We start from the raw sequence: 15,196 nt of genomic DNA, 5'->3' as shown, positions 1-15,196 counted from the left end.
TTCATTCTCCTTGTGTAGCTCTTCATCCCTACTTTGGCGCCTCCTCTACTGCTGCCCGCTTCTTTTTCCACTCCACTAGTGGGGCTGGTGCTTCGAGTGCCTTTGTTGGTTCTGGGCTTGTGGTTGGAGCGAAATCCGGATGTCCAGATCCTCCATTTGGATTTTCGTCTCCTGACCGATGTGGGAAATTATTTGTTTGCAGGAAGGTGTGGGTGCTTGCATCACTGCAGTCACCTTTTCTAAATAAGCTCCCCACACCTCCTTAAGGTATTCTACTGCATGGCTCTCCCACTGCTCCATCTTTTCTACATCCAGCTCATATACTCCTCCACTTCTAGCAGTGTTAGGCTTGCCTCTGCTTTCACTAGCTCTATTTTATCGTTATTGGCCCTGTTCTGAATGTCCTTATGATCTTCACAGGTGCTCTTCGTGGATCAGGGCCACCTGTGCTTCCATTCTTTCTTGCTTTTCTATGGCCTAGTTCAATTCATCCTGCATCTGTAGTGTTTCCTGCTTCATCCTGACCATGTTTTCCTTCATCTCGTCCACCTCCTTCTTCATCATTAGGAGAAATATGGACTCTTCATTTTGCCCCTCAAGTGGTTTCTCTCACTTCTCTCTCTCTAGAAAAAGATTCTAAAATAATGTTATAATATTAGCTCTTGTAGAATCAAGGAGATCTCTTTATATTGTTCTTAAAAGTGATTCACCTATTATTTTATTGAAGTACTGTCCCATCTCCAAAGTTAATACCACCTGTCCTCAAAATTCTCAAATTTGAAATAATAATATTCTATTTGATCTAAAAACGTGAAGCATCTAAGATGTGACACTCTTAAACGCCCACATGACTTTTTAGCTTCTAAATCCTTCCAAATATATTGCATTTATGTATTTCAAAATGGGAGAAGTTAAAAGATAGAACAACTTGATATAGAGACCACATTTTAGAATTTCTTTTTACCCACGCCTACCTCTATGCTCTAAGAGTGTGACTGTTAATTTTCGTCATTTTTCATTAAGTATACAAGGGTTTATGAAATTTTTCTTCACTTACAGACTTCTCTAGATTTTTTAGAATAAAACAAGTAAGGTTTTTAGTTTAGGAAAATTTTAGTTTGCTTTGATGAGATATTGCTTTAGGTTCTTTTACTTTCCCTCCTTTGTACGGAGAAAATTCAAATATGTGTTTGTTTTCTTTAGTAACTATGCTCAAAAGCTTTCTTTCCCTTCTAAACCACATTAATGAGTTAAGATCTTCTCAATCATGGGGTTTCTTCTCTTCTGTAACAGAGAAATTGAAGGGTATGTTGATTATTTGGTGCCATGTAGTTGGAACCACATAATCATCTTCCCCTTAAATCATCCTTTTGTTCATTAAACTCTGCAAAAGAATCAAAGAACAAGAGAGCTTTATCTGATCCCTGCTAAGAGTCTTTGTGAAAATGTCTGCATATTTCTCTATCATTAGGCAGTAGACCATCTTGACCTCCCTGAACATGATGAGCTCATGCACAAAGTGATAGTGAATCTCAATGTGTTTTGTGCTAGCATGAAACACAAGATTCCAAGCAATGGCCATGCAACTCTGGTTGTCACATTGCTTTGTTATAGGCTACTTTTACACCACTCCCATATTCTGTAGAATCCTCCAAAGTCTCGACTTCCTTACGCAGTTGTTCATTCTCCTTGTGTAGCTCTTCATCCCTACTTTGGCGCCTCCTCTACTGCTGCCCGCTTCTTTTTCCACTCCACTAGTGGGGCTGGTGCTTCGAGTGCCTTTGTTGGTTCTGGGCTTGTGGTTGGAGCGAAATCCGGATGTCCAGATCCTCCATTTGGATTTTCGTCTCCTGACCGATGTGGGAAATTATTTGTTTGCAGGAAGGTGTGGGTGCTTGCATCACTGCAGTCACCTTTTCTAAATAAGCTCCCCACACCTCCTTAAGGTATTCTACTGCATGGCTCTCCCACTGCTCCATCTTTTCTACATCCAGCTCATATACTCCTCCACTTCTAGCAGTGTTAGGCTTGCCTCTGCTTTCACTAGCTCTATTTTATCGTTATTGGCCCTGTTCTGAATGTCCTTATGATCTTCACAGGTGCTCTTCGTGGATCAGGGCCACCTGTGCTTCCATTCTTTCTTGCTTTTCTATGGCCTAGTTCAATTCATCCTGCATCTGTAGTGTTTCCTGCTTCATCCTGACCATGTTTTCCTTCATCTCCTCCACCTCCTTCTTCATCATTAGGAGAAATATGGACTCTTCATTTTGCCCCTCAAGTGGTTTCTCTCACTTCTCTCTCTCTAGAAAAAGATTCTAAAATAATGTTATAATATTAGCTCTTGTAGAATCAAGGAGATCTCTTTATATTGTTCTTAAAAGTGATTCACCTATTATTTTATTGAAGTACTGTCCCATCTCCAAAGTTAATACCACCTGTCCTCAAAATTCTCAAATTTGAAATAATAATATTCTATTTGATCTAAAAACGTGAAGCATCTAAGATGTGACACTCTTAAACGCCCACATGACTTTTTAGCTTCTAAATCCTTCCAAATATATTGCATTTATGTATTTCAAAATGGGAGAAGTTAAAAGATAGAACAACTTGATATAGAGACCACATTTTAGAATTTCTTTTTACCCACGCCTACCTCTATGCTCTAAGAGTGTGACTGTTAATTTTCGTCATTTTTCATTAAGTATACAAGGGTTTATGAAATTTTTCTTCACTTACAGACTTCTCTAGATTTTTTAGAATAAAACAAGTAAGGTTTTTAGTTTAGGAAAATTTTAGTTTGCTTTGATGAGATATTGCTTTAGGTTCTTTTACTTTCCCTCCTTTGTACGGAGAAAATTCAAATATGTGTTTGTTTTCTTTAGTAACTATGCTCAAAAGCTTTCTTTCCCTTCTAAACCACATTAATGAGTTAAGATCTTCTCAATCATGGGGTTTCTTCTCTTCTGTAACAGAGAAATTGAAGGGTATGTTGATTATTTGGTGCCATGTAGTTGGAACCACATAATCATCTTCCCCTTAAATCATCCTTTTGTTCATTAAACTCTGCAAAAGAATCAAAGAACAAGAGAGCTTTATCTGATCCCTGCTAAGAGTCTTTGTGAAAATGTCTGCATATTTCTCTATCATTAGGCAGTAGACCATCTTGACCTCCCTGAACATGATGAGCTCATGCACAAAGTGATAGTGAATCTCAATGTGTTTTGTGCTAGCATGAAACACAAGATTCCAAGCAATGGCCATGCAACTCTGGTTGTCACATTGCTTTGTTATAGGCTACTTTTACACCACTCCCATATTCTGTAGAATCCTCCAAAGTCTCGACTTCCTTACGCAGTTGTTCATTCTCCTTGTGTAGCTCTTCATCCCTACTTTGGCGCCTCCTCTACTGCTGCCCGCTTCTTTTTCCACTCCACTAGTGGGGCTGGTGCTTCGAGTGCCTTTGTTGGTTCTGGGCTTGTGGTTGGAGCGAAATCCGGATGTCCAGATCCTCCATTTGGATTTTCGTCTCCTGACCGATGTGGGAAATTATTTGTTTGCAGGAAGGTGTGGGTGCTTGCATCACTGCAGTCACCTTTTCTAAATAAGCTCCCCACACCTCCTTAAGGTATTCTACTGCATGGCTCTCCCACTGCTCCATCTTTTCTACATCCAGCTCATATACTCCTCCACTTCTAGCAGTGTTAGGCTTGCCTCTGCTTTCACTAGCTCTATTTTATCGTTATTGGCCCTGTTCTGAATGTCCTTATGATCTTCACAGGTGCTCTTCGTGGATCAGGGCCACCTGTGCTTCCATTCTTTCTTGCTTTTCTATGGCCTAGTTCAATTCATCCTGCATCCTGTAGTGTTTCCTGCTTCATCCTGACCATGTTTTCCTTCATCTCGTCCACCTCCTTCTTCATCATTAGGAGAAATATGGACTCTTCATTTTGCCCCTCAAGTGGTTTCTCTCACTTCTCTCTCTCTAGAAAAAGATTCTAAAATAATGTTATAATATTAGCTCTTGTAGAATCAAGGAGATCTCTTTATATTGTTCTTAAAAGTGATTCACCTATTATTTTATTGAAGTACTGTCCCATCTCCAAAGTTAATACCACCTGTCCTCAAAATTCTCAAATTTGAAATAATAATATTCTATTTGATCTAAAAACGTGAAGCATCTAAGATGTGACACTCTTAAACGCCCACATGACTTTTTAGCTTCTAAATCCTTCCAAATATATTGCATTTATGTATTTCAAAATGGGAGAAGTTAAAAGATAGAACAACTTGATATAGAGACCACATTTTAGAATTTCTTTTTACCCACGCCTACCTCTATGCTCTAAGAGTGTGACTATTAATTTTCGTCATTTTTCATTAAGTATACAAGGGTTTATGAAATTTTTCTTCACTTACAGACTTCTCTAGATTTTTTAGAATAAAACAAGTAAGGTTTTTAGTTTAGGAAAATTTTAGTTTGCTTTGATGAGATATTGCTTTAGGTTCTTTTACTTTCCCTCCTTTGTACGGAGAAAATTCAAATATGTGTTTGTTTTCTTTAGTAACTATGCTCAAAAGCTTTCTTTCCCTTCCAAACCACATTAATGAGTTTAGATCTTCTCAATCATGGGGTTTCTTCTCTTCTGTAACAGAGAAATTGAAGGGTATGTTGATTCTTTGGTGCCATGTAGTTGGAACCACATAATCATCTTCCCCTTAAATCATCCTTTTGTTCATTAAACTCTGCAAAAGAATCAAAGAACAAGAGAGCTTTATCTGATCCCTGCTAAGAGTCTTTGTGAAAATGTCTGCATATTTCTCTATCATTAGGTAGTAGACCATCTTGACCTCCCTGAACATGATGAGCTCATGCACAAAGTGATAGTGAATCTCAATGTGTTTTGTGCTAGCATGAAACACAAGATTCCAAGCAATGGCCATGCAACTCTGGTTGTCACATTGCTTTGTTATAGGCTACTTTTACACCACTCCCATATTCTGTAGAATCCTCCAAAGTCTCGACTTCCTTACGCAGTTGTTCATTCTCCTTGTGTAGCTCTTCATCCCTACTTTGGCGCCTCCTCTACTGCTGCCCGCTTCTTTTTCCACTCCACTAGTGGGGCTGGTGCTTCGAGTGCCTTTGTTGGTTCTGGGCTTGTGGTTGGAGCGAAATCCGGATGTCCAGATCCTCCATTTGGATTTTCGTCTCCTGACCGATGTGGGAAATTATTTGTTTGCAGGAAGGTGTGGGTGCTTGCATCACTGCAGTCACCTTTTCTAAATAAGTTCCCCACACCTCCTTAAGGTATTCTACTGCATGGCTCTCCCACTGCTCCATCTTTTCTACATCCAGCTCATATACTCCTCCACTTCTAGCAGTGTTAGGCTTGCCTCTGCTTTCACTAGCTCTATTTTATCGTTATTGGCCCTGTTCTGAATGTCCTTATGATCTTCACAGGTGCTCTTCGTGGATCAGGGCCACCTGTGCTTCCATTCTTTCTTGCTTTTCTATGGCCTAGTTCAATTCATCCTGCATCTGTAGTGTTTCCTGCTTCATCCTGACCATGTTTTCCTTCATCTCCTCCACCTCCTTCTTCATCATTAGGAGAAATATGGACTCTTCATTTTGCCCCTCAAGTGGTTTCTCTCACTTCTCTCTCTCTAGAAAAAGATTCTAAAATAATGTTATAATATTAGCTCTTGTAGAATCAAGGAGATCTCTTTATATTGTTCTTAAAAGTGATTCACCTATTATTTTATTGTAGTACTGTCCCATCTCCAAAGTTAATACCACCTGTCCTCAAAATTCTCAAATTTGAAATAATAATATTCTATTTGATCTAAAAACGTGAAGCATCTAAGATGTGACACTCTTAAACGCCCACATGACTTTTTAGCTTCTAAATCCTTCCAAATATATTGCATTTATGTATTTCAAAATGGGAGAAGTTAAAAGATAGAACAACTTGATATAGAGACCACATTTTAGAATTTCTTTTTACCCACGCCTACCTCTATGCTCTAAGAGTGTGACTATTAATTTTCGTCATTTTTCATTAAGTATACAAGGATTTATGAAATTTTTCTTCACTTACAGACTTCTCTAGATTTTTTAGAATAAAACAAGTAAGGTTTTTAGTTTAGGAAAATTTTAGTTTGCTTTGATGAGATATTGCTTTAGGTTCTTTTACTTTCCCTCGTTTGTACGGAGAAAATTCAAATATGTGTTTGTTTTCTTTAGTAACTATGCTCAAAAGCTTTCTTTCCCTTCCAAACCACATTAATGAGTTTAGATCTTCTCAATCATGGGGTTTCTTCTCTTCTGTAATAGAGAAATTGAAGGGTATGTTGATTATTTGGTGCCATGTAGTTGGAACCACATATTCATCTTCCCTTTAAATCATCTTTTTGTTCATTAATCTCTGCAAAAGAATCAAAGAACAAGAGAGCTTTATCTGATCCCTGCTAAGAGTCTTTGTGAAAATGTCTGCATAGTTCTGTATCATTAGGTAGTAGACCATCTTGACCTCCCTGAACATGATGAGCTCATGCACAAAGTGATATAGTGAATCTCAATGTGTTTTGTGCTAGCATGAAACACAAGATTCCAAGCAATGGCCATGCAACTCTGGTTGTCACATTGCTTCGTTATAGGCTACTTTTACACCACTCCCATATTCTGTAGAATCCTCCAAAGTCTCGACTTCCTTACGCAGCTGTTCATTCTCCTTGTGTAGCTCTTCATCCCTACTTTGGCGCCTCCTCTACTGCTGCCCGCTTCTTTTTCCACTGCACTAGTGAGGCTGGTGCCTCGAGTGCCTTTGTTGGTTCTGGGCTTGAGGTTGGAGCCAAATCCGGATGTCCAGATCCTCCATTTGGATTTTTGCCTCCTGACCGGTGTGGGGAATTATCTGTTTGTAGGAAGGTGTGGGTGCTTGCATCACTGCAGTCACCTTTTCTAAATAAGCTCCCCACACCTCCTTAAGGTATTCTACTGCATGGCTCTCCCACTGCTCCATCTTTTCTACATCTAGCTCATATACTTCTCCACTTCTAGCACTGTTAGGCTTCCCTCTGCTTTCACTAGCTCTATTTTATCGTTATTGGCCCTGTTCTGGTATCTAAGATGTGACACTCTTAAACGTCGACATGACTTTTTAGCTTCTAAATCCTTCCAAATAGATTGCATTTACGTATTTCAAAATGGGAGAAGTTAAAAAACGGAACAACTTGATATAGACACCACATTTTTGAATTTCTTTTTACCCACTCCCACCTCTATGCTCTAAGAGTGTGAGTGTTAATTTTCATCATTTTTCATTAAGTATACAAGGGTTTATGACATGATAAGCTCATGCACAAAGTGATATAGTGAATCTCAATGTGTTTTGTGCTAGCATGAAACACAAGATTCCAAGCAATGGCCATGCAACTCTGGTTGTCACATTGCTTCGTTATAGGCTACTTTTACACCACTCCCATATTCTGTAGAATCCTCCAAAGTCTCAACTTCCTTATAAAGCTGTTCATTCTCCTTGTGTAGCTCTTCATCCCTACTTTGGCACCTCCTCTACTGCTGCCCGCTTCTTTTTCCACTGCACTAGTGGGGCTGGTGCTTTGAGTGCCTTTGTTGGTTCTGGGCTTGAGGTTGGAGCCAAATCCGGATGTCCAGATCCTCCATTTGGATTTTCGTCTCCTGACCGGTGTGGGGAATTATCTGTTTGTAGGAAGCTGTGGGTGCTTGCATCACTGCAGTCACCTTTTCTAAATAAGCTCCCCACACCTCCTTAAGGTATTCTACTGCATGGCTCTCCCACTGCTCCATCTTTTCTACATCCAGCTCATATACTCCTCCACTTCTAGCAGTGTTAGGCTTGCCTCTGCTTTCACTAGCTCTATTTTATCGTTATTGGCCCTGTTCTGAATGTCCTTATGATCTTCACAGGTGCTCTTCGTGGATCAGGGCCACCTGTGCTTCCATTCTTTCTTGCTTTTCTATGGCCTAGTTCAATTCATCCTGCATCTGTAGTGTTTCCTGCTTCATCCTGACCATGTTTTCCTTCATCTCCTCCACCTCCTTCTTCATCATTAGGAGAAATATGGACTCTTCATTTTGCCCCTCAAGTGGTTTCTCTCACTTCTCTCTCTCTAGAAAAAGATTCTAAAATAATGTTATAATATTAGCTCTTGTAGAATCAAGGAGATCTCTTTATATTGTTCTTAAAAGTGATTCACCTATTATTTTATTGTAGTACTGTCCCATCTCCAAAGTTAATACCACCTGTCCTCAAAATTCTCAAATTTGAAATAATAATATTCTATTTGATCTAAAAACGTGAAGCATCTAAGATGTGACACTCTTAAACGCCCACATGACTTTTTAGCTTCTAAATCCTTCCAAATATATTGCATTTATGTATTTCAAAATGGGAGAAGTTAAAAGATAGAACAACTTGATATAGAGACCACATTTTAGAATTTCTTTTTACCCACGCCTACCTCTATGCTCTAAGAGTGTGACTATTAATTTTCGTCATTTTTCATTAAGTATACAAGGATTTATGAAATTTTTCTTCACTTACAGACTTCTCTAGATTTTTTAGAATAAAACAAGTAAGGTTTTTAGTTTAGGAAAATTTTAGTTTGCTTTGATGAGATATTGCTTTAGGTTCTTTTACTTTCCCTCGTTTGTACGGAGAAAATTCAAATATGTGTTTGTTTTCTTTAGTAACTATGCTCAAAAGCTTTCTTTCCCTTCCAAACCACATTAATGAGTTTAGATCTTCTCAATCATGGGGTTTCTTCTCTTCTGTAATAGAGAAATTGAAGGGTATGTTGATTATTTGGTGCCATGTAGTTGGAACCACATATTCATCTTCCCTTTAAATCATCTTTTTGTTCATTAATCTCTGCAAAAGAATCAAAGAACAAGAGAGCTTTATCTGATCCCTGCTAAGAGTCTTTGTGAAAATGTCTGCATAGTTCTGTATCATTAGGTAGTAGACCATCTTGACCTCCCTGAACATGATGAGCTCATGCACAAAGTGATATAGTGAATCTCAATGTGTTTTGTGCTAGCATGAAACACAAGATTCCAAGCAATGGCCATGCAACTCTGGTTGTCACATTGCTTCGTTATAGGCTACTTTTACACCACTCCCATATTCTGTAGAATCCTCCAAAGTCTCGACTTCCTTACGCAGCTGTTCATTCTCCTTGTGTAGCTCTTCATCCCTACTTTGGCGCCTCCTCTACTGCTGCCCGCTTCTTTTTCCACTGCACTAGTGAGGCTGGTGCCTCGAGTGCCTTTGTTGGTTCTGGGCTTGAGGTTGGAGCCAAATCCGGATGTCCAGATCCTCCATTTGGATTTTTGCCTCCTGACCGGTGTGGGGAATTATCTGTTTGTAGGAAGGTGTGGGTGCTTGCATCACTGCAGTCACCTTTTCTAAATAAGCTCCCCACACCTCCTTAAGGTATTCTACTGCATGGCTCTCCCACTGCTCCATCTTTTCTACATCTAGCTCATATACTTCTCCACTTCTAGCACTGTTAGGCTTCCCTCTGCTTTCACTAGCTCTATTTTATCGTTATTGGCCCTGTTCTGGTATCTAAGATGTGACACTCTTAAACGTCGACATGACTTTTTAGCTTCTAAATCCTTCCAAATAGATTGCATTTACGTATTTCAAAATGGGAGAAGTTAAAAAACGGAACAACTTGATATAGACACCACATTTTTGAATTTCTTTTTACCCACTCCCACCTCTATGCTCTAAGAGTGTGAGTGTTAATTTTCATCATTTTTCATTAAGTATACAAGGGTTTATGACATGATAAGCTCATGCACAAAGTGATATAGTGAATCTCAATGTGTTTTGTGCTAGCATGAAACACAAGATTCCAAGCAATGGCCATGCAACTCTGGTTGTCACATTGCTTCGTTATAGGCTACTTTTACACCACTCCCATATTCTGTAGAATCCTCCAAAGTCTCAACTTCCTTATAAAGCTGTTCATTCTCCTTGTGTAGCTCTTCATCCCTACTTTGGCACCTCCTCTACTGCTGCCCGCTTCTTTTTCCACTGCACTAGTGGGGCTGGTGCTTTGAGTGCCTTTGTTGGTTCTGGGCTTGAGGTTGGAGCCAAATCCGGATGTCCAGATCCTCCATTTGGATTTTCGTCTCCTGACCGGTGTGGGGAATTATCTGTTTGTAGGAAGCTGTGGGTGCTTGCATCACTGCAGTCACCTTTTCTAAATAAGCTCCCCACACCTCCTTAAGGTATTCTACTGCATGGCTCTCCCACTGCTCCATCTTTTCTACATCCAGCTCATATACTCCTCCACTTCTAGCAGTGTTAGGCTTGCCTCTGCTTTCACTAGCTCTATTTTATCGTTATTGGCCCTGTTCTGAATGTCCTTATGATCTTCACAGGTGCTCTTCGTGGATCAGGGCCACCTGTGCTTCCATTCTTTCTTGCTTTTCTATGGCCTAGTTCAATTCATCCTGCATCTGTAGTGTTTCCTGCTTCATCCTGACCATGTTTTCCTTCATCTCCTCCACCTCCTTCTTCATCATTAGGAGAAATATGGACTCTTCATTTTGCCCCTCAAGTGGTTTCTCTCACTTCTCTCTCTCTAGAAAAAGATTCTAAAATAATGTTATAATATTAGCTCTTGTAGAATCAAGGAGATCTCTTTATATTGTTCTTAAAAGTGATTCACCTATTATTTTATTGTAGTACTGTCCCATCTCCAAAGTTAATACCACCTGTCCTCAAAATTCTCAAATTTGAAATAATAATATTCTATTTGATCTAAAAACGTGAAGCATCTAAGATGTGACACTCTTAAACGCCCACATGACTTTTTAGCTTCTAAATCCTTCCAAATATATTGCATTTATGTATTTCAAAATGGGAGAAGTTAAAAGATAGAACAACTTGATATAGAGACCACATTTAAGAATTTCTTTTTACCCACGCCTACCTCTATGCTCTAAGAGTGTGACTATTAATTTTCGTCATTTTTCATTAAGTATACAAGGATTTATGAAATTTTTCTTCACTTACAGACTTCTCTAGATTTTTTAGAATAAAACAAGTAAGGTTTTTAGTTTAGGAAAATTTTAGTTTGCTTTGATGAGATATTGCTTTAGGTTCTTTTACTTTCCCTCGTTTGTACGGAGAAAATTCAAATATGTGTTTGTTTTCTTTAGTAACTATGCTCAAAAGCTTTCTTTCCCTTCCAAACCACATTAATGAGTTTAGATCTTCTCAATCATGGGGTTTCTTCTCTTCTGTAATAGAGAAATTGAAGGGTATGTTGATTATTTGGTGCCATGTAGTTGGAACCACATATTCATCTTCCCTTTAAATCATCTTTTTGTTCATTAATCTCTGCAAAAGAATCAAAGAACAAGAGAGCTTTATCTGATCCCTGCTAAGAGTCTTTGTGAAAATGTCTGCATAGTTCTGTATCATTAGGTAGTAGACCATCTTGACCTCCCTGAACATGATGAGCTCATGCACAAAGTGATATAGTGAATCTCAATGTGTTTTGTGCTAGCATGAAACACAAGATTCCAAGCAATGGCCATGCAACTCTGGTTGTCACATTGCTTCGTTATAGGCTACTTTTACACCACTCCCATATTCTGTAGAATCCTCCAAAGTCTCGACTTCCTTACGCAGCTGTTCATTCTCCTTGTGTAGCTCTTCATCCCTACTTTGGCGCCTCCTCTACTGCTGCCCGCTTCTTTTTCCACTGCACTAGTGAGGCTGGTGCCTCGAGTGCCTTTGTTGGTTCTGGGCTTGAGGTTGGAGCCAAATCCGGATGTCCAGATCCTCCATTTGGATTTTTGCCTCCTGACCGGTGTGGGGAATTATCTGTTTGTAGGAAGGTGTGGGTGCTTGCATCACTGCAGTCACCTTTTCTAAATAAGCTCCCCACACCTCCTTAAGGTATTCTACTGCATGGCTCTCCCACTGCTCCATCTTTTCTACATCTAGCTCATATACTTCTCCACTTCTAGCACTGTTAGGCTTCCCTCTGCTTTCACTAGCTCTATTTTATCGTTATTGGCCCTGTTCTGGTATCTAAGATGTGACACTCTTAAACGTCGACATGACTTTTTAGCTTCTAAATCCTTCCAAATAGATTGCATTTACGTATTTCAAAATGGGAGAAGTTAAAAAACGGAACAACTTGATATAGACACCACATTTTTGAATTTCTTTTTACCCACTCCCACATCTATGCTCTAAGAGTGTGAGTGTTAATTTTCATCATTTTTCATTAACTATACAAGGGTTTATGACATGATAAGCTCATGCACAAAGTGATATAGTGAATCTCAATGTGTTTTGTGCTAGCATGAAACACAAGATTCCAAGCAATGGCCATGCAACTCTGGTTGTCACATTGCTTCGTTATAGGCTACTTTTACACCACTCCCATATTCTGTAGAATCCTCCAAAGTCTCAACTTCCTTATAAAGCTGTTCATTCTCCTTGTGTAGCTCTTCATCCCTACTTTGGCACCTCCTCTACTGCTGCCCGCTTCTTTTTCCACTGCACTAGTGGGGCTGGTGCTTTGAGTGCCTTTGTTGGTTCTGGGCTTGAGGTTGGAGCCAAATCCGGATGTCCAGATCCTCCATTTGGATTTTCGTCTCCTGACCGGTGTGGGGAATTATCTGTTTGTAGGAAGCTGTGGGTGCTTGCATCACTGCAGTCACCTTTTCTAAATAAGCTCCCCACACCTCCTTAAGGTATTCTACTGCATGGCTCTCCCACTGCTCCATCTTTTCTACATCCAGCTCATATACTCCTCCACTTCTAGCAGTGTTAGGCTTGCCTCTGCTTTCACTAGCTCTATTTTATCGTTATTGGCCCTGTTCTGAATGTCCTTATGATCTTCACAGGTGCTCTTCGTGGATCAGGGCCACCTGTGCTTCCATTCTTTCTTGCTTTTCTATGGCCTAGTTCAATTCATCCTGCATCTGTAGTGTTTCCTGCTTCATCCTGACCATGTTTTCCTTCATCTCCTCCACCTCCTTCTTCATCATTAGGAGAAATATGGACTCTTCATTTTGCCCCTCAAGTGGTTTCTCTCACTTCTCTCTCTCTAGAAAAAGATTCTAAAATAATGTTATAATATTAGCTCTTGTAGAATCAAGGAGATCTCTTTATATTGTTCTTAAAAGTGATTCACCTATTATTTTATTGAAGTACTGTCCCATCTCCAAAGTTAATACCACCTATCCTCAAAATTCTCAAATTTGAAATAATAATATTCTATTTGATCTAAAAACGTGAAGCATCTAAGATGTGACACTCTTAAACGCCCACATGACTTTTTAGCTTCTTCCAAATAGATTGCATTTACATATTTCAAAATGGGAGAAGTTAAAAAACGGAACAACTTGATATAGACATCACATTTTTTAATTTCTTTTTACCCACGCCTACCTCTATGCTCTAAGAGTGTGACTATTAATTTTCGTCATTTTTCATTAAGTATACAAGCGTTTATGAAATTTTTCTTCATTTAGAATAAAAAAAGTAAGGTTTTCAGTTTAGGGAAATTTTAGTTTGCTTTGATGAGGTATTGCTTTAGGTTCTTTTACTTTCCCTCTTTTGTAGTACGGAGAAAATTCAAATCTGTGTTTGTTTTCTTTAGTAACTATGCTTAAAAGCTTTCTTTCCCTTCCAAACCACATTAATGAGTTTAGATCTTCTCAATCATGGGGTTTCTTCTCTTCTGTAACAGAGAAATTGAAGGGTATGTTGATTATTTGGTGCCATGTAGTTGGAACCACATATTCATCTTCCCCTTAAATCATCCTTTTGTTCATTAATCTCTGCAAAAGAATCAAAGAACAAGATAGCTTTATCTGATCCCTGCTAAGAGTCTTTGTGAAAATGTCTGCATAGTTCTGTATCATTAAGTAGTAGACCATCTTGACCTCCCTGAACATGATGAGCTCATGCACAAAGTGATATAGTGAATCTCAATGTGTTTTGTGCTAGCATGAAACACAAGATTCCAAGCATGGCCATGCAACTTTGGTTGTCACATTGCTTCGTTATGGGCTACTTTTACACCACTCCCATATTCTGTAGAATCCTCCAAATTCTCGACTTCCTTACGGAGCTGTTCATTCTCCTTGTGTAGCTCTTCATCCCTACTTAAGCGCCTCCTCTACTGCTGCCCACTTTTTTTCCACTCCACTAGTGGGGCTGGTGCTTCGAGTGCCTTTGTTGGTTCTGGGCTTGAGGTTGGAGCCAAATCCGGATGTCCAGATCCTCCATTTGGATTTTCGTCTCCTGACCGGTGTGGGGAATTATCTGTTTGTAGAAAGCTGTGGGTGCTTGCATCACTGCAGTCACCTTTTCTAAATAAGCTCCCCACACCTCCTTAAGGTATTCTACTGCATGGCTCTCCCACTGCTCCATCTTTTCTACATCCAGCTCATATACTCCTCCACTTCTAGCAGTGTTAGGCTTGCCTCTGCTTTCACTAGCTCTATTTTATCGTTATTGGCCCTGTTCTGAATGTCCTTATGATCTTCACAGGTGCTCTTCGTGGATCAGGGCCACCTGTGCTTCCATTCTTTCTTGCTTTTCTATGGCCTAGTTCAATTCATCCTGCATCTGTAGTGTTTCCTGCTTCATCCTGACCATGTTTTCCTTCATCTCCTCCACCTCCTTCTTCATCATTAGGAGAAATATGGACTCTTCATTTTGCCCCTCAAGTGGTTTCTCTCACTTCTCTCTCTCTAGAAAAGAATTCTAAAATAATGTTATAATATTAGCTCTTGTAGAATCAAGGAGATCTCTTTATATTGTTCTTAAAAGTGATTCACCTATTATTTTATTGTAGTATTGTCCCATCTCCAAAGTTAATACCACCTGTCCTCAAAATTCTCAAATTTGAAATAATAATATTCTATTTGATCTAAAAACGTGAAGCATCTAAGATGTGACACTCTTAAACGCCCACATGACTTTTTAGCTTCTAAATCCTTCCAAATAGATTGCATTTACGTATTTCAAAATGGGAGGAGTTAAAAAACGGAACAACTTGATATAGACATCACATTTTTGAATTTCTTTTTACCCACGCCTACCTCTATGCTCTAAGAGTGTGACTGTTAATTTTCGTCATTTTTCATTAAGTATACAAGGGTTTATGAAAT

This window comes from Cibotium barometz, chromosome 19, assembly GCF_041138505.1.
Source record: "Cibotium barometz isolate CiBa-2024 chromosome 19, ASM4113850v1, whole genome shotgun sequence".
NCBI lineage: Eukaryota > Viridiplantae > Streptophyta > Polypodiopsida > Cyatheales > Cibotiaceae > Cibotium > Cibotium barometz.
This window is presented reverse-complemented; position numbering follows the sequence as displayed.